This window comes from Heterocephalus glaber, unplaced genomic scaffold (assembly GCF_053883595.1).
Source record: "Heterocephalus glaber isolate CG9 unplaced genomic scaffold, H.glaber_assembly_v1.0 deba00001606, whole genome shotgun sequence".
In the NCBI taxonomy this organism is placed as follows: domain Eukaryota; kingdom Metazoa; phylum Chordata; class Mammalia; order Rodentia; family Bathyergidae; genus Heterocephalus; species Heterocephalus glaber.
In genome coordinates this window covers 34,153,109-34,177,758 of record NW_028258377.1, presented here as the reverse complement: position 1 = coordinate 34,177,758, position 24,650 = coordinate 34,153,109, and the positions used below count along the sequence as shown (strand labels likewise).

Genomic DNA, 24,650 nt, shown 5'->3' with positions numbered 1-24,650 from the left:
GTTTTGTGTTCAGTCTCTCGACTAGGGGCAGGAGAAGGAGACACGAGACAGAGGTATCAAATAAGCCCGCTTACAGTGCTTGCCACCTCATGTCACAGATGAGGAAACGGACCCAGAGAGGTTGAGGGACCTACCCAGGGTCACGTAGGTCTTAAGAGGAGACAAGGTGACTGAGCCTGTCTCTCTGGCCCCAACCATGTGACCTCAACCACACACAGAGTTCATCTGGAGTTTAAGGGACACAGAGATGAGGCCAAGATGAAACCTGAGAGGGAAAAAACCTGCCATTCAGCCGGTGGCTTCCGGCTCACTCCTGCCCGGAAGCTTTCGTCAGATGCCACAGAATGGATGGAGCACTGCCCTATCCTCTGCTCACCTCCTCCCCGAGGCACTGATAAGTGGTGGCCAGAGGGCCGCTGGGTGCTGTCCAGCAGGAGCCGGAGGCCTGGGATGGTGGACAAACTGTAGCTAAGAGCACGCAGCTGGCCGGGTCCAGAGGGGGAGCAGTGAGCCTGCACTCAGGCTCTGGTGTGGCCCTCTCCCCGCCTACCCTGCATGGCTGGCTAAGTATCCAGCAGGATGCCCGCGGCAGCTTCCCCAGGTGCTCACCTGCCCACGCCCTTTTGTACTGTGACACTCTCACTCACCTTAGCGCCAGGCCTCTGTGTGTGCATGTGATGCACACGCATTTAGCTCGGTTCCCCCCAAGTCTGTGAAGTCCTCCCTGGCCGTTCACGTGCACTTACTCTCATGGCACCTTGGCTTTTCCTGCCCCTCACCTGTCAGGGGTGGAGTTAGGGTACTTGTTTGTGTAGGTGATGTTGTGTTGTCTTGTGTGTCTTTCCAGCCAGCTGTATGCTGTGTGCCTTCCTTGGCCCACAGCCCTGCTCTTTTGCAGAGAGAAAGCCTGGAAATGGCCTCTGATCCTGTCCCTGCCACATACCAGCTGTGTGACCTTAACTCAGGCACTCCACCTCTCTGTTCTTGCTTCCCTCCTCTGTGAAATGAAATCACAAAAGTACTGACGGCCTGTGACTATCAGATGAGCTAGTAGATGTAAAGTGCATAGGACAGTGCCTGGCAAGAGTGGACATTAAAGGTAAATGTTTAAGCTTGCAACTGTGACCACTGATGACATTATTTAGGCCGGTTCACGGGAGAGGGAGTCGGGGTTAAATGCAGGCACAGAAGTACGCGTTTGGGCTCCCCTGTCTGTGGCTGAAAGTGTTTTTGCAAACTGTTAAACAGTAAACAACTGGGCTACTGTTTCACTTTCCACTTAAATTTCATCCCTGTCCCTTCACCCTTTTTAGCACCCACCGTGGAGGGGCCCATTCCAGTGCCAGACTTATGCACTACCTCATCTGTTCCTGACAACAACCGAAGCCTTGGAATCCCAAGTCACAGATAAGGTGTCTGGGTCTGAGAAATGCCCCAGAGTCTCAGCCACCACATGGTGCCCCTGAGCCCTCGGACTCAAAGCCCCGTACCTGTGTACTGCTGCACCTTCCGCCTTCCGCTCCTCTCTCTGCTTTCCTTTTCCCGGACTCCTCTCCTAGCTTCTTCCTTCCTCGGGATTGGCTTTGTCCTCCCAGCTGGCTTCCTGCTGTGCTTCCCCCAGGGCCACAGCAGCCAGGACTGCACTTACTGCTTCCTCTCTCCCTCCCACTCTTGTACCAGCAGTGCCCCAGGATCTTGCTTGCTGTGCCTCTCTCCAGGCAGCCCCTTCTCAGTGCCTCTCACTCTGGCCTGTCCTCTCTGGCATCTCCACTTAGCCCCCGTGACCACTGACTGCATGGCTGTTGACTTACATATTTATGTCAGTCTTCCACCCAGACTGTTGGTAGTCTAGACATGGGTGATTAATAATGTTTGTGAGTTACGGAATGAATGAGGAAGAAAGGAAAATGGTGGCTTCTTCCACAGGCATAGAAAACCGTCACCGGCAACAAGGCCGTCTTCAGCCAGCAAAGCCAACATGGCTGTGGAAGGCTTGGCAGTTCCTGTGGCGACTGGGCTGCCCACATCTTTGCATTTCAGGCTGGGCATCCTGTAAGCTGTTTTCTGGAACACCAGCTGCCCTAAATGGACCTTTCTCTGAGCTTCACACTTCCCAAGACGTAGAATAAACCAAGCATCAGCCAGATAAGAAACATGCATTCTCCTTGTTGAAGGGATTGCAGGGTCCTCCAGCCAGTCACTTTGACCCGGTCTGTCCTCAGAGCAGCCCCGGCTTGGGCGTGGAGAGCCTCCTGGGCACAGGGCTCACGTGCCTCTGCTGGCCTGCATATTTGCTTTCTGAAAGTGTTCACTTATGTGTGAAAAGCACAGATGTATGTAGTTCAACCTGCCTGTTTCACAGATGGGAAAACCGAGGCCTGGGGCAGTGAACGAGATGTAACTAAGAGCTCACGGCTATCTGGTTGCAAAGGAGGGACAAGAATCCGGTTCTTGGGCTCTAATGCAGCCCTGTCTATCCCTACCAGAGCTGGTTAGATATTCATCTATGGAAGGACATTACTCCTTCCTGTTCCTAAGGGCACTGCTCAAAAACTGACCTTCCCGTTGTAATGAAGAGCAAACTTCTTGCTAAAGAAGTGCCCACTGGCAAGAAGGCGGGCTGGGCGGGGCCTGGCAGGGCCTGGCAGGGCCTGGCGGGGCGGGAGCAGTTGCAGGCTGCCAGGGCGCTGGAGCGGTGGTGGGCTGGGTGACTAGCCGGTTTTGCCCCAGATGGTCCTACGGTGGCTGCTCACCACCCCCCCCCGCCCCCGGCCTCACGAAAGAGCAGCTGCGCCCGCTGCCCACTCACAACTACTTCAAGGTGGCCAGTGTGGCCCGCAACCTTTATCCTCATCTCTACTGAAGAGCATACATTAATTTTAGGAATCCTGATGACATCCTTCTGTTCAGAGATCGTTTTGATGGATATGTCTTCATGAGCAGTAAAGGCCTGGAGTATCCTGCCAAGTGGTAGAGTTGGGCCCATTCCAGAAGATAGTCAGGAGGAAGCTGAAGAAGAGAGACACCAAGACGGGGAGCATCGAAGATGATCCAGAGTATAAAGTTTTTAGAAACTTACAGCATGGAAGAACAGAGAACCAGTGCCAACCCTGAAACTTCTGGGAGAGATAGAGGCAAAGATGAGAAAACTTGTTGCTAGAAGAACCACACCTCTTTTGGTCTATATTAAAAACAGAAAATTAGAAAAACAGAGAATTCAAGAAGAGAAGCGAGAAGAACGAAGGAGGGAGTTAGAAAAGAAATGCTTACAGGAGGAAGAAAAAAAAGACAAGAAGAAGAAAGATACAGGAGGAAAGAGGCAGATAAACAAAAGACAACTATTGAGACAGAAGTGAGGACAAAGCTTCTTAAGAAACCAGAAAAAGGGCCGGGGATTTAGCTCAGTGGTTCGGCCTCCTGCCTCGCAAGCGTAAGGACCCGAGTTCGAAAAAAAACCAGAAAAGGAAGAGGAACCAGACACAGAAAAACAGAAAGAAAGGGGCGAGGAAGTCAGCACTGGAGATGGAAAACAGGAAACCTGTGCCCCCTGCACCTTCGTGAGAGCCACGCCTTCAGAGAGCCCAATAGGGGTGCACAGGGAGGAGTGCACCTTTTTCTGCCACCCTTAGGCATACCAGTGTGTGTGCCTCACGACATTCTGGGATCTGAGGATTGCCTCAGGATGTGCCCGCACATGTTTACTTTGCTTCTCATCAGTTGTACCAGGAGCTTAGTCAATGTTGAGCTTGCGGTGTCAGGTTTCCTGTTCCTCCTCCTCCTCAGCCCTCTCTTGGGTGCCTTTCCTGCACCTTCTCTCTTCCTTCATCGTGACCTGCACCAGTTTGTCAAAAAAAAAAGAAGTGCCCACTGTCAAAGCAGCCAGTCTGGACTCTAATGGTCTGGATCACTAACATCCCAATTTGCTCAGTATTTTGCTCAGTGATAAAGACAACATAACCTTCCCCAGAAGAAAATGTGTTGGTCTTGACAAAGGAAGATCTATGTTCTAAGAATGGCATTCTCCAAGTGCTTCTGTTTCTCCAGAGAGCAACAATGCTGACACAGTGTGGTGTCATCCTCACACCCTAATCAAGAGACCAAATGCTGTCCCATTTCACAGATGACAGTGAGAACTGAGGCTCCTGCCTGCTGCCCTTTTCTTCACAAAGTCTCCCTGCATCCCAGAGAACTCCCAAGCCCACATTAGCACTCAGATTTTGCAACCTCCATCTTTCAAAAAAAAACCAATCATTATTCTTGTTCCAAGAGGGAATTCTCAAGGCAGCTTTGGAAGAAAACTTACTCGGTACTGATTGTTCTAAAAATGAGATTTGGGAGGAACAATTTCAGAATTATGGAGAGACCTGTCTAAAGTACAGCAAATATGGGCCATCATGAAAGACGGATTTCTCAGCCCTATCAGCAGAGGCAGCTCCCAGACTTGAAATGCATAGATGCTAACTACAGGCTAGATTGGCACAGCCTGGCAGAAGGCATTTTCCTCTGAAATGAGTCTCCTCCGGGACCCCGAGGGCAAATAATTATAATTCAGCTAAGGGTCAGGACCTAGGCTAGGAGACAGAATTGGAGCAGATGAATTCTTGAAATGAGATCCAGAGCTTTGTGCAGGCAGCACCAGGGACGAGAATGGAGGCAAACGCTTACACCAGGATGATCCTGGCCGTGCTTACAAACAGAATACTACAGTTTTCCAGGGGACTCCAAAAGCTCTTCAAATGCGTGGGCTTTGCTTGAGGATTAGAGGGACTCGAAGGGGTTCTGCACTTGTGAGAGAGAGGGGAGGACGCAGGCTGGCTGATCGCCTCTGGGTTGAACTGCCTGGGTGGCAGATTTCTGCTAGGAACAGCAGAGGAGGTCTTTGTTCACTTGTTTGTACTCTTCCTCTTCTTCCCTCCCACTTTTGAACAGTATTGTTTTCGCAGAAATATGGCCTGCGTTGTCGTGGAAAGGGTTGCTGTCTTCGGGTGAACTGCGGGCTGGCTGGAATGGATGAGGGACCCATGTGAAAGGCTATGCTCAGATTCGCTCGGCAGCACTCTCTCTCCCACCTACACGAGCAGGAACACCCCCAGGGAAGATCCCCACAGCAAGCCCTTAGGGCCGTGTTTGCAGCTGTGTTGGCAGGTTGTTGGCAGTGATTGGTGCTGGAACGAGTGTGGCTGTTGCTAGCCTGGTAGGCGCCCCTCATCGATGATACCAGGTCCAAGGTCCTCTTTCCACGATGGCATGTTACTCCCAGCCTGCACGCTCTCGTCATGCCAGTCATGGGAACATGTCATGGAAGTTCTCTCCCCACCTCCCCCCCCATGCACATTCCTCTACCATGCCTTTTTTCCCTGTTAATCTGTCACATCAATAATAGACACAGAGCTAACCCGTTTGTTTTTAATGGCTACATAATACGGTACTCTATAGTGTGAATCTAAAATTCATTCCTTTTCATTGCACTTTATGTAGTGGACACCAAAACATTCTTAGTTTCTTTTCTTTGACTTTCTGCGTCACTTTCCCCGTCCTTATAAAATGACTACCACCTCTGTCCTTCTCCAAGGCAGTGGTAAGTTGGACACCCAGGTATCAGCTGCGTGTGGCAGAGGCTCATCCGGGGCCACAGCATGGGTCCTCTTCCTCCCAGGGACTGGCTTACACCAGAGGAGCCTGGCCCCTGGGCAAGGCAAAGCCCCTGCTGATGCATGTGCGCCCACAGGAGGCAGTGTGCAGCCGGCCACATAGACACAGCGTGCCCGGCCTCACCTTCACTGCCTCCTTGGCAGGAAATCATTTTCCCTCCCTGAAGGATTGAGGGCCAAGAAGTGGCTCCACCAGAGGTAGTGAAACTGAGGCTCGGCAAGTGTGTTGGTAGGCGGCCAGTCTCTTTGCTGTGGATCAGCATGGCAGACAGGAGGGATTGTCTTCCCTGTGACCTGTTCCTTGAGCTTAAGAATCCCAGGTCTTAAGGATCAGTCTCCAGGGTCTTACCATTAAGAACCCCCCAGGCTTTCTTGATTCTCTTCTCCTCTAACAGCTTTGACATCCTGAACACCTCTCCCTCAGACTCCAAAGGAGAGAACTGCTAAGAAGATTAAAGCTGTTACAGAATATCAATTAGTTTATAATGAGGGAAATCTATAAACCTTTTCATGGATACCTGGTAGGAACACAGGATGCAAGAGTCAATATATTTTTGTGACATTTTGTGCATCTTTTAAAAGATAGGATTTTGTGAATCGAGCACTCTAGAAATGATTTACTGAGAAAGCAAAAAAAAAAAAAAATCAAATAAATCACTCAGATTGCATCTGAAGCATCAGAAGCTCCGGTGTTTGGAAAAGAATCGTTTCTGTAGTGGAAAATAGCTGCATTATATTTTCAGAAAGGTGACACTTCTATTGAGGTGGGTAGACCTTCTACATTTTAAAAACTTGGTGCAGCAAGACTGCTAAACCAAAGAGATTCTCGTGATTTTCTTGTGGGGATTAAAGTCTAACCTTTTCCGTTGTTTCAGTGTTGCCTTAACTGCATAATGAGGGAGAGGATAGCGCCAGCAACCAGTCTTATTCATGTCACTCACATTTAGCTCAGTAAGTGGGGAGCTGAATGTGCTGATTTTGTCAGCATCACAGAGGGGAAATAAGCAATAATAATAATGCTGCATAGCACCTACCGTTGCACCTGCTATGTGCCAGACACTGTTGTAAGCAACTTAGACACATTGTATCTAATTTTACAGGAAGCCTCTGATAGCTAACATTTGACTAAGAGGAAAATGCTGTGTGTAATAGAGAGTTCAAACAAAAGTACAAGAAATTCCTCTTCTCTCTGCACCCCACTTCCTAAGTAAAACAATAGCAGAAAAACTTAGAGGTAGCCAGGAAGTAATCATGATACTCCATCCATGTCCATATATCGAGTAGGTATGTTTCCTTATTTTCACTTATTATAAGCATGAGCCAGGTCCTCCAAACAGCACTGGTTGTAGCAGGTTAATGAAGCACATTGGCAAAAGGCAGGTATCAGCTCCTGCCTCCCGCCGAACACCAAGGCAGCCTCCTGGGAACTGTCAGAGAGAGAATTCCCGGCTTCTTCCCTCTTTCCTTGCTGAGCTCGCAGCCCTGGAAAGGTTCACGGGCGTCTTATCCAGCAGCCACAACTCCAGAGCGAATTTTGGTTTGACTTGAATCCAAAGGTGTCCTCAGAGTTGTTAAGATTGGAAGCTTAAAATATCACCAATTTTCATAGCCAGAAATAGCCAATGCTTGACAGCTCTGAGGATCAGGACAGCCAGATCCACACATCTGTACATCATTTACTTCAAAAAATTTCCAATGCAAAAACTATGCAGCACTGTGAACCAATATAGTATTCAAGGGCATTGAGAGTTTAATTTCTCTTTTTTTTTTTCTGCCTTTCTTGCTTTACTGCCTCAAATTGGCAAACCTCATAAGAATGTAATTTTTGCAGCATTATATAAAACCAAGAAATAGGCCTGTGTCAAGGCCACAGTAAGTAACACCGCTTCCTCTTCGCACTTTAATGACACTGCTTTCTGTAACGCATTGACGCATGCATGCTGCCTTTTCTAACTTTTGGGATCCTCGCGTACACTAAGTCCCTCTCCAGAAACTCAGAAAAGTTCATTCTTTCTAGAGTGATGAAAAATTAATTTTATCTGTTTGCTTCCTAAATGCAGTCCTCCTGAGATGCCCACACGACTTACTAGCAGCCAGAAAGGCCAGCGTAGCTAACAAATCCCTATTGTGTGTTGTTGGTCCTCCACTTGGGGGCCTAACGTTAAGGAGTGGGATTTATTGGGCACTGCTGATAACATGCAGTGAGGGTAGAAACGGGTGGGATTAGAAAGCTCTGCTTTCTGCCCAGCCTTCTCAGAAAGATTTTCCCTACCTGCTGTCAGAATATGGTCTCCACAATAATGCACTCCAGTCTCTCTTCATGAAGAACTCCGGCAAACAGTCACCTTCCCGGAGCTGCAGGCCAGCCAGCAGATCTCTTCTCAGCAGGCAGGAGCAAAGACAAGCTCTGAGCTTTTCTGTCGGACACCTTCCCGCCACCCTAGGACAGCGTTCTCACCCAGGAGTGAGTGTGGTGACCTACAATGAGCCCTTCGTCCTGAGCAGAAATACTGCCCTTACTCTTTGTAGTGGACACGAAACCCTCTCTGCTTCCCCTCTCAGGCCAAGGGAAGATGAGCATGGTCAGGTCGTTGAACATCTCCTTGCCTATACCGTTCCTTGTGCCAGCCAGCCCCTAAGTACAGATGTGCTGTAGGCCCATCCCATCCCATTCTGTCTCTGTCCTGGAGCCAGCACCTTCTCTTCTGGTATGAACTAGAAGAGCTGCTCACCCAGCCCAAAAGCCACGCTGCTGTCTTCGCTTGTACCCATTGGATGAGGATTAGGGAGAATGTACTATATACCCGCTCAGCACTCAGCAGATCGTCAGTGTTAATGAAACTGTTTTTAGAATGGTGCATATTATTATTACTGTTAACTGAAACCCTGAGCTTCTGTCCACCTCAAAGCCTCATTCCAGGGATGAGATGAAATTAAGAGTGTGAAACTGCTTAATGAGCTACAATGTGCAATAAGCACATGGAAGAGGATCTTGATTTCCACGGAAGGAAAGAACCTTGAAGAGAGTACTCCAGTCTGGAGGCTGAATAAATCGTGAACTCAGAGGCCACATCCAGAGCGTGGCATGTGTCCTCAGTTCCTACCGAATTCCAGCAGTGGCTCGTAACTCTCCTCCCTATCAGCGTCAGTGGAGGGGCTTGGTAAATGCAGGTTACAGGGCCCTCCCTCAGAGGTTCTGATTTATTGGTCCTGGGGGGATCCCAGCAATCTGCATTCTTAGCAGATTTCCTAGATTATTTTCTCAGATATTCTTAGATTATTTTGATAGAGCCAAAAAGGCTCTTGGTATTAGGGCCCAGGGTGTAGCTTAATGGTACAGTGCCAGAAGGGAAAGAAGGTGGAGCAGAGAGCAAAGGAAAGGTGCTTAGATGTGTGGAAACAAGTGTGGCAGGCTACCAGCCAGGCCTGGGCGTATGTGTGGACGGTGATGACCTGGGTCACCCTAAGTGCAAAGACACCAGGCCCCCGTGGGAGGAAATCAGGCGTCTTCGCCCTCAGTCCCACCCCTGTTGTCCAGGGCGCCTCATCGTCTATAATCGCCTCACTACCACAGGCCTGTGTGGATTTAGGGTCCCACGTTTAATTTCAGCCGCTATTCGTTGATCCTGATGATCTTAGTTAAATTATTAAAGTCATATTCCAATTTCGAGGGCCCTAATTATATCCCTGAGAGGCGGTTATTATCTGGATGATCAGATACACTCAGCCAACACTGGACAGTTTTCTCCCCACTCATCAGAATTTTATACTTGCAGGATTTCTTCAGTTGCTGTGTGTGTGTTTTATATAACAAGATCTCGGGCCTGAAGAGTTGTAGATATTAGAGTGGGAGCTCTCACATGTTGGTGTTGGTGTGCATTAGAGTCACTTGGGACATGTGTGAAGCACCCCATGGCAGTGCAGGTCTTCATCTGGGTCAACCCAGGAACCTGCCTGTCACCAGCTCCTGACGGACAGTAAAGCTCTTTCCTGATACTCTGAACCAAGAAATTCTGCTTTAGATGGAAGGAGATCTCAAGGAATATTGGGTGGAAAAATTACTGAGTGGTGAGAACAGTGCCCTCATTTTTCAGTAGGGAAACGGAAACCCTGAGAGGGGACAGCTCTCGTTCAGAGCTCCGTGGCAGAGGCGCACCAGCATCTGTGGCCTGTCGGAAGGATCACATGAGATAATGGATGGGAAAGCGCTTTGGAACATATTCAGCACTGTACATACAGGGAGGCACTATTATTTTCAAACTGGAGCAGGCTTGTGACAGAAATGGCTTGGTACTTTCTCTCTAAATTACCATAATCACCTGTTTGAGGCCCCAACCAAGCCCATAACTGAATTCACCAGGCACGGGATAAATTCCTCCTAAATTGTCCAGTAAACTTTTTTTGATGAGAGAATGTGCTTGGGCCCCTGCCTGATCCTCAGTCGAAAGCTTCCTGCTTGTTCTTTTGCCTGGCCCTGCCTGTTCTGGGGTAGACCGAGTCTCCTCCAAACTTGGAGCACCTGGCTCAAAAGCCTCGCTCTCCTGTGGCCCTCTCTGTTTTTGGAAGACCCTGTTTTGATCCCCATCAAATTTCTTCCACTGTGAAATAAATTTCTTAAAAATGTGTTGGTAGAATGAGTTCAAGAACAGACGCTCCGGCTCTATTCACATTTCAACCTTTATTTTTAAATATTTCTTCCACACTCCTACGGATCCTATCTCTTAGTGTGCTCTCCACATGCAGAACCTCAAGTTCAAGCTTTTGCAAGTTACCCACATGGAAAGTCTATTTTTAAATGTGGAAGAAATCAAGGCTTTGCACTGATGGCAGAAGACTGAGTGTTCCCAGGCAGCAGACTTAAGAATTCAGAGAATTTCTGCACTGTTTTCAAGAATCTTTACCCAAGCTCTATGGTTTAGAGATGACCCTGGGCACTTAGGCATTTGCCCAAAGTCATTCAGGTAGCTCATGACAGTTCCTGCGTATGTTCAGAGAGCACCTGTTGCTGGCCATCCGTGGCCCCTCCAGAACTCAAGGGCACACTCAGAGCCCCATGGTCCGTCTGTCTCCAGGGGTCTGCTGCTGCTGCAAGACCTTGCACTGTGTTCAGAACATCCCTGCATCCAGCAGGTATGGACACTGTGGTTGTGTCCTCCTTGTCCCTTCAAAGACTCCACACACGGGTCAAATAGGAGCCCAAGCTAATCCCCCCTCCAGATTATGGAGACATAACTGACAAGTAAAAACAGTTTCTGTTTAAAGTATACAATGATGCTTTGGTATACATACACACTGAGATCACTACCAAATTTAAGCCAATTAACACATCCAGATATCATACTAAGATCTATTGTTTTAGAAAATTTGAAGTATATAATTCAGTATTGTTAAGTGTATTCACGGTAGTATACATTAGTTCCCCAGAACTGATTCAGCTAATAAGCAGAAGTTTATACCTTTTGAGCAATGTTACCATTTCCACCACACTTCAGCCCGACAGACCCTGTATGACGCTGTTACTATGAGTTCAATTAATTCTAATGTAAGTGAGATCACATAGTATTTGTCTTTCTGTGTCTAGCTTATTTTCCTTACCATAATGTCCTTTAGATTGATTTGCGTTGCAAATGGCAGGATTTCCTTCTTTTTAAAGGCTGAATAATATTCCTCTGTGTGTGTGTATGTGTGTGTTATATTTTCTTTAAAGATCCATCCTTAAGTGGATATTTATGCTACCATGTCTTGGCTATTGTGAGTAATGCTATAGTGAACACAAGAGTCCAGATATCTCTTGGAGTAGGGATTTTATTCCCTTTGGATATATACCCAAAAGGGAGATGGCTGGATCATATGACAGTTCTCTTTTAAGTATTTTTGAGGAACCTCCATACTGCTTTCCACACTGGCCGTATGGAAACTACAAGCTGAGGCTCATCTTTTAGGGTATTTCTTGCCTAGTCCAGTCAAGTATCTGCCCCATTTGAACAGTCAGCTAATTGCAAATACAGTGCATGCAGTACACACTTTCAGCACAGCGCTTTTTGTTGTCTTACAGACATTTCTCTCGTGACAACTCTTTGCTCGTATCCCAGGGTGCTGTGTCCAATTTCAAAAGCCCCCTTGGCAGTACCAGGAACCAAATCTTATCCCCACCAGTTCCCTTGAGGATACTATTGCTTTTATAATAGTGTGAAATCTCGCTTGTACAAATTTTTTTTTTAGGGCCAGGGATTTAGCTCAGTGGTTCTGCCACCTGCCTTGCAAGCGCAAGGACCGGAGTTCAATCCCCAGTACCAAAAACAAACAAACAAACAAACAAACACATTTTTTTTTTATTTAAACCTGAATGCTTAAGTATTGGATCCTTGCGTTCTAAGAACCCAAGGTTGGGTGACCTTGAGCCGATACTTAACTTTTCTGTGCCTCAGTGAGCAAAACCGGGCTGTTTCCAGAGGGAACTGTGCAGATGAGTTTAGGAATTGCATGGAGCAGCCATTAACCCTGGTACACACATCCTTGACAGGAAGTCCTCATGTTCATCTGTCTCTTCTGCATTTCACTTTCTAACTATCCCTTGAAGACTCCAACTTATGCTATCATTACTACTAATAATACCACCAGTGCCACCAGTTATCAAATTAATATGTGCTGAGAACTGTTGAGTTACAATCTCACTGAATACTGTGAAATTGGCATTGTCTGTTGTTAATAGATGATGTAACTGAGGATTAGCAAGCTTCCTTCCACTTGGACAGAGGTGAAGGATGGCAACTTTATCTGGGTGTAGAGCAATACCCTAGTATGTGCTACTTCCTTTGTGATATGGAGGTGTCTCCTAAGGATTTAGTGCCTTATGTTCTCCCCACTTATTTTCATAGACCATTTGCTCTTGGTACTTTGACTTTGAAAATCAGGGCCAGCTTAAGACAGACTAACTATCCACCTATCAGGAAAAAGAATGAAGAAAGTGGGCATTTTTCTGCCAGAATTCCCACTGCTGATTTGCTGAGATATTTCCCCACTCTAAAGCAGAGTGATTTCCTTTCTCTTCAACCTTCACGGCCCTGGAAAAATCTTAAATTATTCAAGACATTGAAGCTTTATTATCTGTTAGAAGGCTATATGTAATTGCAAGGTATCATTTAAAGAGCTGTCTGTCTGTGTGAACCATCTTGTTTTGAATCCCTTGTCCTGCACAGAATGGGAAGATACATACTTATTTATCAGTGGTGCTTTGTAGCTGCCTTAGATCAAACCTGTTATTCCTCCTCCACAGCACAAGCCCCCAAACAAATGGCTGGTGATGCAGAGAGCATTGAACTCGTTTGTGCATCATCAGTCACTCTGTCGTGTGCATCTTGCTGGACAGCCATGTAGTGTACTTGGGAGATTTCACTGTGATTATAGCCTTTGGTCACGTTGGCTATCTGTCATACTTAGATAGTAATTGCCCCACTTTGGCCTTTCAGAAATTATATCACCCCCAAGTCACCACTCACACCACGTTAGTCATAAAAGTGTAAGTGCCAACTCTCATTTCATCCTTCCTCTTGATTCTGTAGAGAGAAGTACCTTTGCTCAGTGTTTGTCATCAGTGATATGAGAAACTGAAACCTCTGTGTGAGGGAGTAGGGAAGGTGCATTCGTTTTTCCTCTATAAATCCCTCATCACTTCAATGATATTGTAAATGAAAGCTTCATCGAGTGACTTTTAAAGGTACCGGTATAAAAGCAAGTAGACAGGCTTTGGATCCAGCCCTGCCAGTCCATGGCTTGGAGACCTTGAGCAATGACATCGCTTCCTTATGCTTCTGTGTCTGCATCTGTGAAGTACGGATGACATCTGTGACCCGCTAGGCTCTCAGTCCTAGGACGCCTCTTCCCGAGTGTAGAGTTATAACTTGATGCCTTAGAATTGCCTTAATGCGAATTCCTGGGACTGGAAAGTATTTGTCCTTGCACAGAATGACCAATGGCTGTGTTTTTAGAAGCCCAAGACAGGAATTTGTGGGTTTTTTTCTTTCTAAATCTTGCCTCTTGGGTGATATTTACCGTTATTTTTCTTTTTTTTTTTGGCACCGGGGATCGAACTCGGGTACTTGCGCTTGCGCAGCAGGCGGTGAAACCACTCAGCTAAATCCCTGGCCCCTGTTATTTTTCTTTTGTGGTGCTGGGAATTGAGTTCAGGACCTTGCACATACTAGACAAGCACTCTGCCACTGAGCTACATCCCCTACCCACTGTTTACTTCCTGTTACCTACCAGATGCCTATCCTCAGGAGACTTTTTCCCTTTTTAATTTGCTATTTTGCATCAGCCTGGAATAAGAATCCAGTTATTAGCATTTGCAGATTTTATCTGAAATATTAGTTCGTAGGTCCCGAGGCTCTCTCCTGTGGTTAGACTTTGTAAAGAATGGTTCTCAACCACGCAGATGGTGAAGCCTTTGATTCTAAATGGGAATAATCAGGGAGGGCTTCCTGGAGGAGGCCTCAGTGCCTCCTGAGGGAAGCTCCTAAGGTAAGGGAACAGCGTAACAGGATGGTCTGCTAGCCATTCTAGCGGGAGTCTGGACCTCCCAAGTTCCTGACCTCTGTCCTCACCACTGAGGTTTCCCAGTCCCCGAGGGGACCTATAATCTAATGAAGGATCCCACATCAGAAATGCACTGAAATTCTGAAACAGCAGCCTTTCCCCGCGTTTGTGTTTGGACCCTTTACTCCTCGCTTCCATGTCAGTGCCTGTGGGTTAATGTGAACAGTATTTGAAATCACAGCTGAAACCAATAAACCACGATCTTGGCTTATAATGGCTGTCAGTCATAGAAGAACCATAAGCCCCAGTCCATCCATGCCCCCACCCCCCAATGTCCTGGACCTTTCCTGTCCAGTACAGTGCCCCCAAGCCACATGTGGCTACTTTACATTTAAATAAATTACCATTCATTATAACTAAAAATTCAGTCAAAACAAGCCACATTTCATGTGCTCAAAGCTAGACATAACCAGGACAGCACAGATGAAAAACCTCAGGGGAAATTCTGCTGGGCAGCCATGCCCTAGAGAGCCAAGCGTCCCACACAGAGCAAGCGGCGCCATGAATGGTAGGTGCGGATGTCAGGACTTGGCCTAATCTTTCATATGGCTGGGACCCAGCACAGGATGCTGACTCCACAGACCATGGCTCAAAGGCCCACTGCCACCAGAGCAGGAAAATAAACTTGGCCTTCCTCTGCAGGTGAGAGTGTGAATTGATAGGCCAGTTTGGCAGTCTGTATCAAAACTCCTTAAACATGAGCCTAGCCTTTCATCTAGCACTTCCATCTCCCGAAATGTACTGAAGGAAACAATCAAAGATAAGCCAGTAGCTGTGTGTACATGGATATTCACTGTGCTGCTGTTTCTCATAGCAAAAACCAATAGAAATGGCCAGTGGTGCGCCGGTAAAAGTTAACCACCTGCTGCAGTGAACATAGGGAGCCCTGATTTATAGCATTTGCTGATTTCTCTGGCATAAAAACTCCCACCGTGGCTGATTCCAAGCCAGGAGTGGAACCGAGTTGAGAAGAGATGTTCATAGTCTTCTCTCGTGAGCCTGTAAAGCCACCCCAGCACACTGCTAGTAAGTGGCCTGAATGAAAAGAGGAAATTAAATAAATGGTTAATTAAATGGTTAAATAAATAAATAAACAAATGGTGACAGATAAATGGTGTAAAGGTATTAAACATAGCTGTGAGCCAGGGTTCCCAGACTTGAGTATCAGAATCACAGGCGGGCCCGTTAAGACCTAGTTTTTTGGGCCTACTTAGAGTTTCTTATTTTCCCGGGCAAGGCCTAGGTGAAAATTTGCATCCTAACAACTTCCTGGGAAACACTGATCCTCCTGGCCCAAGTTCACGAAGGAGAACAACCTCAGTGGTAGAATATCTGAGGACATGACTATTAGCAAGAAGATCCTGTTTTGGGAGTGTGTATGGATGCATAATAATAATGAGAACTACATGCATAGAGTCCTTGCACTGTGGCGAGCACTGTGCTGATATTTGATTATCTGGTTTATTCCTCACTATGCTATGAAGAAAGTAATGTTATAACCCTCATTTTACATACAAGGAAACTACAGCTTAGGGAGCAAGTAAGCTTCTGCATATCTAGGGGTAGATGTGACTGGAGTTAGGACTGGGCAGCTGGCCTCTGGGCCTGGCCTCAGCTTCCCTGTTGGGCCACTCACCTGGGGCTCCTCTGTGACGCACGGTGCTCATCAGCTTTCTGCCACTGGGACAAAATGCCCAACATACACAGTGAAAGGAGGAAAACTTTTGGCTCATGGTTTCAGCCCACGGCTGGCTGGCTCCAAGGCAGAAACATGATGGCATGGCAGAGGAAAGCTGCTCACTTGGGGGCCAGAGGCAGCACCGGAAGAGCCAGAGAGGAAGGGACCGGGGAGAAGCATATGCCCTTCCGGGTCACGCCCCCAGTGACCTACGTCCTCCAGCCAGGCCCCAGTTCCTGACAGCGCATTCAGCTAGGAGCGCATCAGTGCACTGATGAGTATAGCACACTTCATGAGTCAATCACCTTCCAAAAACCCCATCCCTATACTCAAGAGCTTTTGGGGAGATGTTTTGTTTTGTTTTTGAGACAGGGTCTTGCTTTGTAGTGAAGGAGGCTGGCCTTGAACTCACTATTGGCCCAGACTGGCCTTGAACTCATGGAGATCGTCCTGCCTCAGCCTCCCAAGTGCTGGGATTATAGGCCTGCACCACCATGCTCAGCTTTGGGGGGGACATTTTTTATCCAAATCATAACGTGTGGCGGTACAACACCGAAAGGCAACCAGATACCCATGGTTATTTCTAAGTGGTGGAGTCACAGAAAATTTCTGTGTTTTCCTGGGTGCTTTTATGTGTTTTGTAAATTTTCTACAATGCAATAGTTTTATACTCAGAAAAAGTATGCAACACAGTAAACATAACCGGGAAAGGCTATTTTACCCTTGGTTCACTGTCTGTACACCTGTCTGTGGCATTCTGCAGTTTGGGTGACCCACAGCCCAGGGTAGCTCTCTTCAGTCACCAGCATCTGTTCACTATTCTAGGGCTCTAAATTTTCACTGTGCATAACTTGCCTGGTCCCTCAGGAATCCCACAAGGTAGGTCAGCTTCCATTTTACAGATGCAGGCACCTTGAACAGACTCATTCCTTTCCTGGCTTCTATTCCTAGCATTATTCAGCCGCTGACATTTATTGAACACTTACTTTGTGCTAGGTATCTTACTTAGGTAACTGCATTTTAACTTCAGGACAGACCCAAAGGGAAGATGTCATACCACCTTTTTTAGAGATGAAAATGGGCCTCCAGGGCTATGTGCCATGCACTAGGATGCCGAGCCAGTTTTCTGACTCCAGAGCCCATTGATCCATTTGGGGAACATTTAGGAAATACACCCTGCATATCTGTTTGCCAGGCCCCTGAACTGCTGACATCAGCCATTCCAGGCCCTACTCTGCACCCAGCACCCTGACCTGGGCACAGGCAGTTCCCTGTTGGTGTGGGATTTCACCTCCCGAGGCTGGCCCGAGACAGCGCCTCTGTGCACCAGGCCAGCTCTGTGCCACTCACTCCTCTGTCCCCTTCACCCAGCCCTGTGAAGTGGGGAGTGTTACCCTCATTTTGCCCATGAAATCCTGCAGCTGGGAAAGGTTAGGCCATTTGCCCAAGCTCACATAGGTAATAAGCAGGAGCTGGGTGTTCCCGTGGGCCTACTGCTACCTCCTACCATCTCCCTGTCCTCCAGAGGCCTTGCCTGACAGCTAGGGCACAGAAAGGGATGGGCCCTCAACCTGTCACTGCCACGTGCCTTTTTCAATTACGCTCGTTCTTGCAGATGCTTGTTTAGTGGAGAATAATGCTGCACAGGCTTTTAAATGGCTAGTGTTAATGAGGCACAGCCCACACTGACTGGCGTCGATGCTGGCAGGTGTGCTAATGGGATTGGCCAAATAAAGGAGGGGGTGCTCTGCCAAGTGCCTGAACATTCAATGCAGCTGCTTAGGAAATTTTACTCACTTTTTTGGCTTCAGAAGCCTTTGATCTCCCCATGCCTTTCATCAGGCCATAGCGATAGCAGACAAGAAAGTTTACAGCGTCTCCTACCAGGTCACAGTGTTCCCATGCCAAGCTCTGTGCCGTCTGAGGGTGGCACTTGAGTCCTGGAGTCCTCACCTGCTCTGCTCTCTCCTCCTCTCCACCTGGGCACAGGAGTGTCTGTAGCCCTTGGAAGGAACGAGGGCCGCATGGTGACTCAGCAGATGCTCCTGCGAATGTTATTTAGGCTGAGCACTTGGCTTGGACCAAGACTTTGGTTCTGTTTCTCTGGTGTTAGTTATGACTTCCCTCTCCAGGACCAGTGGAGGCCAAGGCATTTCGGTTTCTTTAGTTTGTTTTTGAGTGATGGTGGTCGAGGTGGAAAGGGAGCAGCAGCAGTTAGGAGTAAAAACAGAGCGCAATGCCACCACCACCCCAAAGCCTTTAAGAGTTATCCCAGCATATTTGATTTTATTATCTATTGACCAAACCACTGGCCAGCATTCTCACAGGGGATGAAGATGCAGAGAAAGCTCTTGTCCTCTTCAGCATCCCCACCCCCTTAGGGAACTGGTCCAGGGATCTCGGGCCAGCAGGCAGGAGTGGACAGCACCCCCAGGCGCGTTGCTTGGTAGGAGGAGTGGATCCCTGAGCCAGGTTATCTGCTCCTTTCCCTGCTCCCAGAAGTCCCCCCTGGGCCCCAGCTGTCTGAGCTTCAAGTGAGACTTTAGGGATGCCCTGATGCACAAGACAGAGCCCTGCCGGACTCTGTAGGAAGTGAAGTCTCGGCTGTGAGAAATGAGCAACAGGCAGTAGCTGGAGTCAAAGGCAAGCGTGGCCCCCGGCCCTGGGCAGCTGTGTGCTGTCAGCCAGGGGGTTTCTCCTCAGGTCCCAGGAGGAGCGACGCTTTGGAGTAGTCCAGCAGTTGAGGGAATTAGGGAAGGGGCACTAGTTTTGTATCTAATATGTCCTTATAATAATGACACCGCACATTTGTGGTACCCTGTGTGCTTTCCTGGGCGGGAGACAGTGACACCATTACAGCTTTTGGGGCTCTGCGCCTGGAAACAGTACACAGCCCTGAATGTGTTCATGTGATCCATCACTGTCACTCCGTAGACATCATCGGTTGTGGGCTGTCACCAGATAAACCTCATTCTCATCTCCCTGGCCACATCGTGGTTGGTTAGTGGACCGTGCTAAATTGTGACATCAGCATAACAGAACTCTCCTTAGGTCTATAGGGCTGGGTGGAGGGATGAGGGCCGGCCCTGGCTCAGCACAGGGTCAGATGTCTGCCTTCACAGGACAAGGCCTGACCCTGCCCAGAGACAGAGCACAGAGCCCCGTGCATCTGTCCAGCCGCCCAACCCTGTCCCACGCTCCTCCCTCTCACACTGCCCTTCTGCAGCCATGTGCACATCTGCTCTTCTGCATCGAGGCCCAGGGCCATCAGCCCCCTGTCTTGAAGGCAGCTCTCCCACTCCCGCCCTAGTTGGTCCCTTCCTTGGAGGTCTGGGAGCTTGAACCCTAAGCCTGAAGGGTCACACCCTTATTACTTGGTCCCTCCTGTTCCAGGCCTGGCACCTACTTGTCCAGCTACAGAGTGAACAGTTCACAGGCAAGGGGCCAAGCACAGTGCGAGTGGCCTGCCTTAACAGCTAAGTGATATAAGCATTTGAGATATATATTTTTTTAGATGCTATTGTCTATCAAGAAGGCAATGATTTTTTTGGTATCTTACTTGCTCTTTTTTTTCAGTAAGAATTTCCTATGCCAATGGTGGCAAACCTGTAACCTGCATGCTACAAGGGCTGTTTGTATCACTGAAAACTCTGAAAGTTTCGCCATCGCTGTCCTAGGCCCTGACTACTCCTCTCAGCAAGGTGTTTCGCCCCCCTTTTGCAGATGAGGGCACTGAACCACCAAGGGTAACAACACATGACACTGGGTCCAGGCCCTGTTCCTCATTTCCATTCTTACTACAGTCTGGTGAAGGCTGCTGTGTGGCAGCAGCCCCTTCTCAGACATGAGGAAACTGAGGCCCAGAAGGATAAGTGAGTGACCAAGAGTCACGGCAAGTTGAAGGCAAATTCACTGAGGCCCCAAAGCCGGTCCTCACCGGGGACCAGCCCAGGCCCTCTCCCGGGTCACGTGCCCAAGCTGCGTGCTGCCACCAGACATCTGGCTCCTGGACTCCAGGACTTCGTTTCCCGAAAGGCTCAGTTCCGCAGTTTAAAGCAGACATGGATTCTAGGTTGAATTCATTTCATCTTCTGGTGGAATCATAAAGGTGTCTCCAGCTAAAAAGGTTATGCGGACATTTACAGACCCGCCACCACATCAGCCACCTTTTCTGCATGCGCTGGAGACGCTTCCGACACACACATCTCCGGGATGACTCAGGGACCCAGTGTGGAGACACTCCCACCTCTCCTGTCGTGTGTCTCCGTCTGCACATGAGAGGAAGCACACACGGAGCCCTTAACACTGAGGGTTGCTTTGAGAAGAGCAAGGAGCCAGGGTGAGCAGGAACACTGAGGGGTTCGGGCCGAGGCAACGAAGGTTCTGGGAGCAGCGTCTGAGGAGTGGGCTGAGGAGAGGGGACCTGAGGCCCCAGACTGCCAGCAGCATCCGGGAGGCCCTGCCACTCTGGACCTTCGTCTCGCCTACATCTGTGCACTCCCGCCGTTTTTTGATTTTTGTTTTTTTCAACAGTAAAAGATTTTCCCAAAAAAGCTCTTACCCAAGAGCCTGACAGAAAAGAATGTGAAGTATGGCTTCTCCTCTGAAGGTGGGACAAGAAGACCCAGAGAGAAGCTGGCTTGTCCTCCAAGGGCACAAGCCAGGGACCTCTGCAGTTTCTGAGCCCCTCCTGTGCCTCCCAGCGGGGAAGAGGCAACTACAGGGGCTGAGCTGACAAGACCTCGGGCTCTGAGGGACCCCTCGTCGTGCCTTAGACCAGTGTTTCTCAGATGAGGGTTCAGTCGGTCCAGGGAGCAGGCAGAAGTTTTACATATCTCCTTTCCACTTTGATTTTTAGTCTCAAATTATTTTACTGACTATAAAGATATTTCTCCTTGCAGTGAAAATTCACAATTAAAACCTCAGCTTCTATATCAATAGCTTTGTTAGGACTTCTTAGATACATCCCTAGGTATGTTTATTACTTAAATTTGGGAGACATTAGCTTAGCCCGATGTTTGCTGAGCAGGTGCATTTGATAGGGAAGAAGGTTTGGTGCAAGAGAGCAGCTTGAAACATGTGCAGATGTGTAGTATAGGTGGCGAAGGCTACAAATTGGTATATACAGCTGGGCTCATTCCTAGGAAATACCAATGCCATACGGAACATCTGTAGCCATATATATAATTTATATGTGTATGCGTATATATATTAATGCTCAGATATGTACATATAGATAGATACGTGTATATCACAATGTTTTTAGTAGTCTGGATGGTGAAATTACAGGTGGTTTTTATTATCTTTTTTCTTTTTTTTTTTAATCTTCTTTTTTCTTAGCCATTAAACTGTTTTGGTTTTAGAAAACTTCCGTGAATTACACCTCCTTTGCCTTAGATTGTAAACTTCTGGCTTTGAAAAGTTTATGTTCCTTTCAAGGTGCTGGATATAGCTCTACAAACTTCCTTATTTTGTCTTCAAAATGATTTTTTGAATTCTGATGGAATTGCCAATATTAGAAGTGGGAGGTATTCCCATAAAAACCCTGGCTCTCTGGTTACCGTTTTTGGTCCCACAGGCCTCCCATACTGGGTCTGCAGGTTCCCATCTGGCCCGTTTCCCACTCAACTGCAGGCTGCCCAATGCTGGGAGCCTGTGGGGCTGCTGTCAGGACTGCTGGCCCTTCAGGCCGACACCAGGCCACATCCCCTAGGAACTGCTCCTTCCGGGAGCTGAGCTCAGGATTTGACCAACACAAGTCCCGGAAATGCTTTTGTTGCCTTCATGGGCAAGGTTTAGGGAAGACAGCTGGGTGGAGAGAGAAGGCTTCGAGGTGAAGATTTGCACAGCACTTGACATAAGATGAGTGGGCGAGCCCAGAGTAGCCAAGGGGAGCCTCTGGGACCCCATCTTCTATAATTCCTGAATATGAGATGGAGCGCATCGGTGGAGTGTGGGCACCTTGCCCTCGAAGTTCACCCTTCTGACAAGCTGCATGATTTTCTCACTGAGTGAAGCTCTTGGAACACTGGGAGGAAATTGTATGTAGGAATTCAAGGGGCTCTGTCTGATCTTGAGTGAATAGAAGGAATGGAATCTGCAGCATCCTGCATGGGGGGAGGTATTTCCAGGGAATACAAATTGGGACGCCGCAGTCTCCTTGGGGACTGCAACACTGATGCCATTCTTCCTGGCTTGGAGAAACAATAGTAGTAATAATAATGGTGGTGGCTAGAAAGAATGGATGCTCAGTCTGTCTCTGTCCCTGGGCGCTGAGCAGTCTGCATACACTGTCTCATTTTACCTCATCACTCTGGCAAATGGTGCTCCAGTTATCACCCCACCCTTCAGATGAGAACACTGAGGCCCAGAGAGACCCGCGCCTGTCAAGGTGCTCTGGACAGACTGTGGACGTTCCAGCCAAGTCCACCTGATTTGAAGCCTGCTCCTGGGTGTGGTGCTGAGCTCCACTCCGACTGTGCACCCATCATTTCCCATAGTAATGACGATGCCCCTACTCACTGCATCCTCAAGGACCCTTCTACATCCACAGCTGCCTGGCCAGCAGGAAAGAATTCTGGTCCCCATTTAACAGACAGGACACTGGGGCCCAGAGAGGGAAGTGGGGCCACATGGCTCCTCCTCATTCTGATCCTCGCACATTCTCAGGACGTTCCTTCCACCTGGCTATAATGCCAGGCTCTCCCAAATGGCCACTGTCCTTCGAACTTGTTTCTACAAACCTCTGCCTCATTGCATGTGCATTTGTCAGAGTTTTGTGTGGGTATTTTTTTCTTGCTTTCTGCCTGTGTTTGTGTGAACCTCGCCACAAGGGCCTTATTAATCACTCGGAGTTGAAGGTTACCAAGAAAAATATGCCAGAGTGTGACAGCCCATTAGTATCTGTGTTGTAAGGAAACCAGTAATCATCGTAATTGGAGCATGCTTTGGAGCAGAGCGGGGCTCTCTTTGAACGGTTGTCTCCCCCTGCCTGTATCACTAATACCACGGGAAACGCACCTTCCTTATGCTGCTATCCCAAAACTGCATTTCACTCCCTGAAATTCTGAGCCAACCGAGCTGGACAAGCCCCCTTCACCCAGACCAGCTGGGCAAGGGTCTTTGCCTGTAGGAGAGGTTTAGGAGCTCAGTGGAGCTGTCCCTCCTCTCTGGCCTGGGGGAGCTCATGCCCAGCCCAGTGGCTTTGATGGTGCGCAGATGAACCCCCTAAAACACAGACGGCCCCGAGAGGAGAGAGATCTGCCTGTCAGCCCCTTCTGGGTCAGTGGCCTTCTGCAAACTTAATGGACTCTGCTTCTTTCTCTTCTTTCTTTAAACATTTACTGCCCTTCAAAACAATCTGCGAGTCCTACGCGTTCCCCACCCCCCATCAGATATCGCTGTAGGGAGCGGGACATGGCCTGCTCTTTGGGAAGTGCATCCTTTTCTGTATCACCTGAGGCCAAGACTGTCCAGCTTTGCTTCATCTAGTTTGTGTTATGACAGCAATAGTTATTTTCTAAATATTTTATTACACCTAAGGGCTATACTTTCAGGGATCATTTCTATAGCTTGTTTCTAAATATTCTGTTATATCAATTATGCCGTTGAAAATATACCTTCTCTCTTCACTCTACCACACTCTCCTTCCCAAGATTCTGCATTCTAAGCAGGAACTGCTGTTGGGATTAAAAATCAGGAAGGCTACTTCAAAGGGCAATTTGGAGGTATGGGAAAATTTTAATGTGAAAATCCCATAACTTAGAAATTGGACTTCTTAGTGTCCATCCTAGAGAAATATTCACTGTTTGTACCATGAGCATATCTAAGGATGCTCACTGTAGCACTGTTTGTAGCAGTACCAAATGAGACCTAACTACTCATCAGTAGGCAAAAGGGGATAACTGTGACACATACCTAAATGTGGAATATGGTACCACAGTTGAAAACGCACTTGGGCCGGGGATTTTAGCTCAGTGGTTTCGCCGCCTGCTGCGCAAGCGCAGGGACCCAAGTTCGCTCCCTGGTACCAAAAAAAAAAAGAAAAAAGAAAAAGAAAATGCACTGGATCTAAGGTGTGTTACAAAATGAAAAAGGCAAGTTGCCACACACCGTATACAGACAGAGCTAGTGCTTTATGTTTTCAGGGTGCGTGTATGTACGTGGACAAACATGTAGAGAAGGTATACAAGGATGTGCTCCAAACTGCTGACCATGGTTGCCTAATAGACGGTGGAGTGAGCCACCATCAAGGGTTGTGACGAAAGAAACTTTACCCTCTCCTGTGTTTGTAATATTTTAGTTATTTTCACAAGGAGAATATGTGTATATATTTTTCATTTAATTAAAAAGTATTATGATCTTGAAGAAAAGAAGGTGGTTGAGCCGATCTTTTGTTCCCTGCAAGGTTTTAGAGATTTAACGTGTTCACCCTCCCAGGAAGGGATTTGCATCCTAGTCCTTTATAGGCTAAATATTTGTTCCTTAGTAAAACCTATATGTAATACTCATAAATGCTTAAGAAGTGCACCTTTTTAATTGAAGGATATTATGAATTACTTCTTCACTGTTTGTTAACAAGAATTATCATTAGTGAAGAGTAAGTGGACCCTAATTCCCTGTGTACACAAATGTTTTAGGGCTCTGTGCCTTTACCTGGGTTGTTCTTTCCACCTGCAGTGTCCCCCTTGAGACTCAGCCCAGGAGACCTACCTACCGCCTGTGGT

At 47.9% G+C, this 24,650-nt stretch overlaps 1 protein-coding gene and 1 pseudogene across 6 annotated transcripts in view; both read left to right on the top strand.

Annotated features, from left to right (window-relative positions):
* The window catches only part of Galnt10 (polypeptide N-acetylgalactosaminyltransferase 10), a 325,204-nt gene that overhangs the window by 238,614 nt on the left and 61,940 nt on the right, over nucleotides 1-24,650 (top strand). The gene's annotated exons all lie outside the window — the stretch shown is intronic.
* Nucleotides 1,979-3,630, top strand: LOC147822998 (regulator of nonsense transcripts 3A pseudogene; annotated as a pseudogene).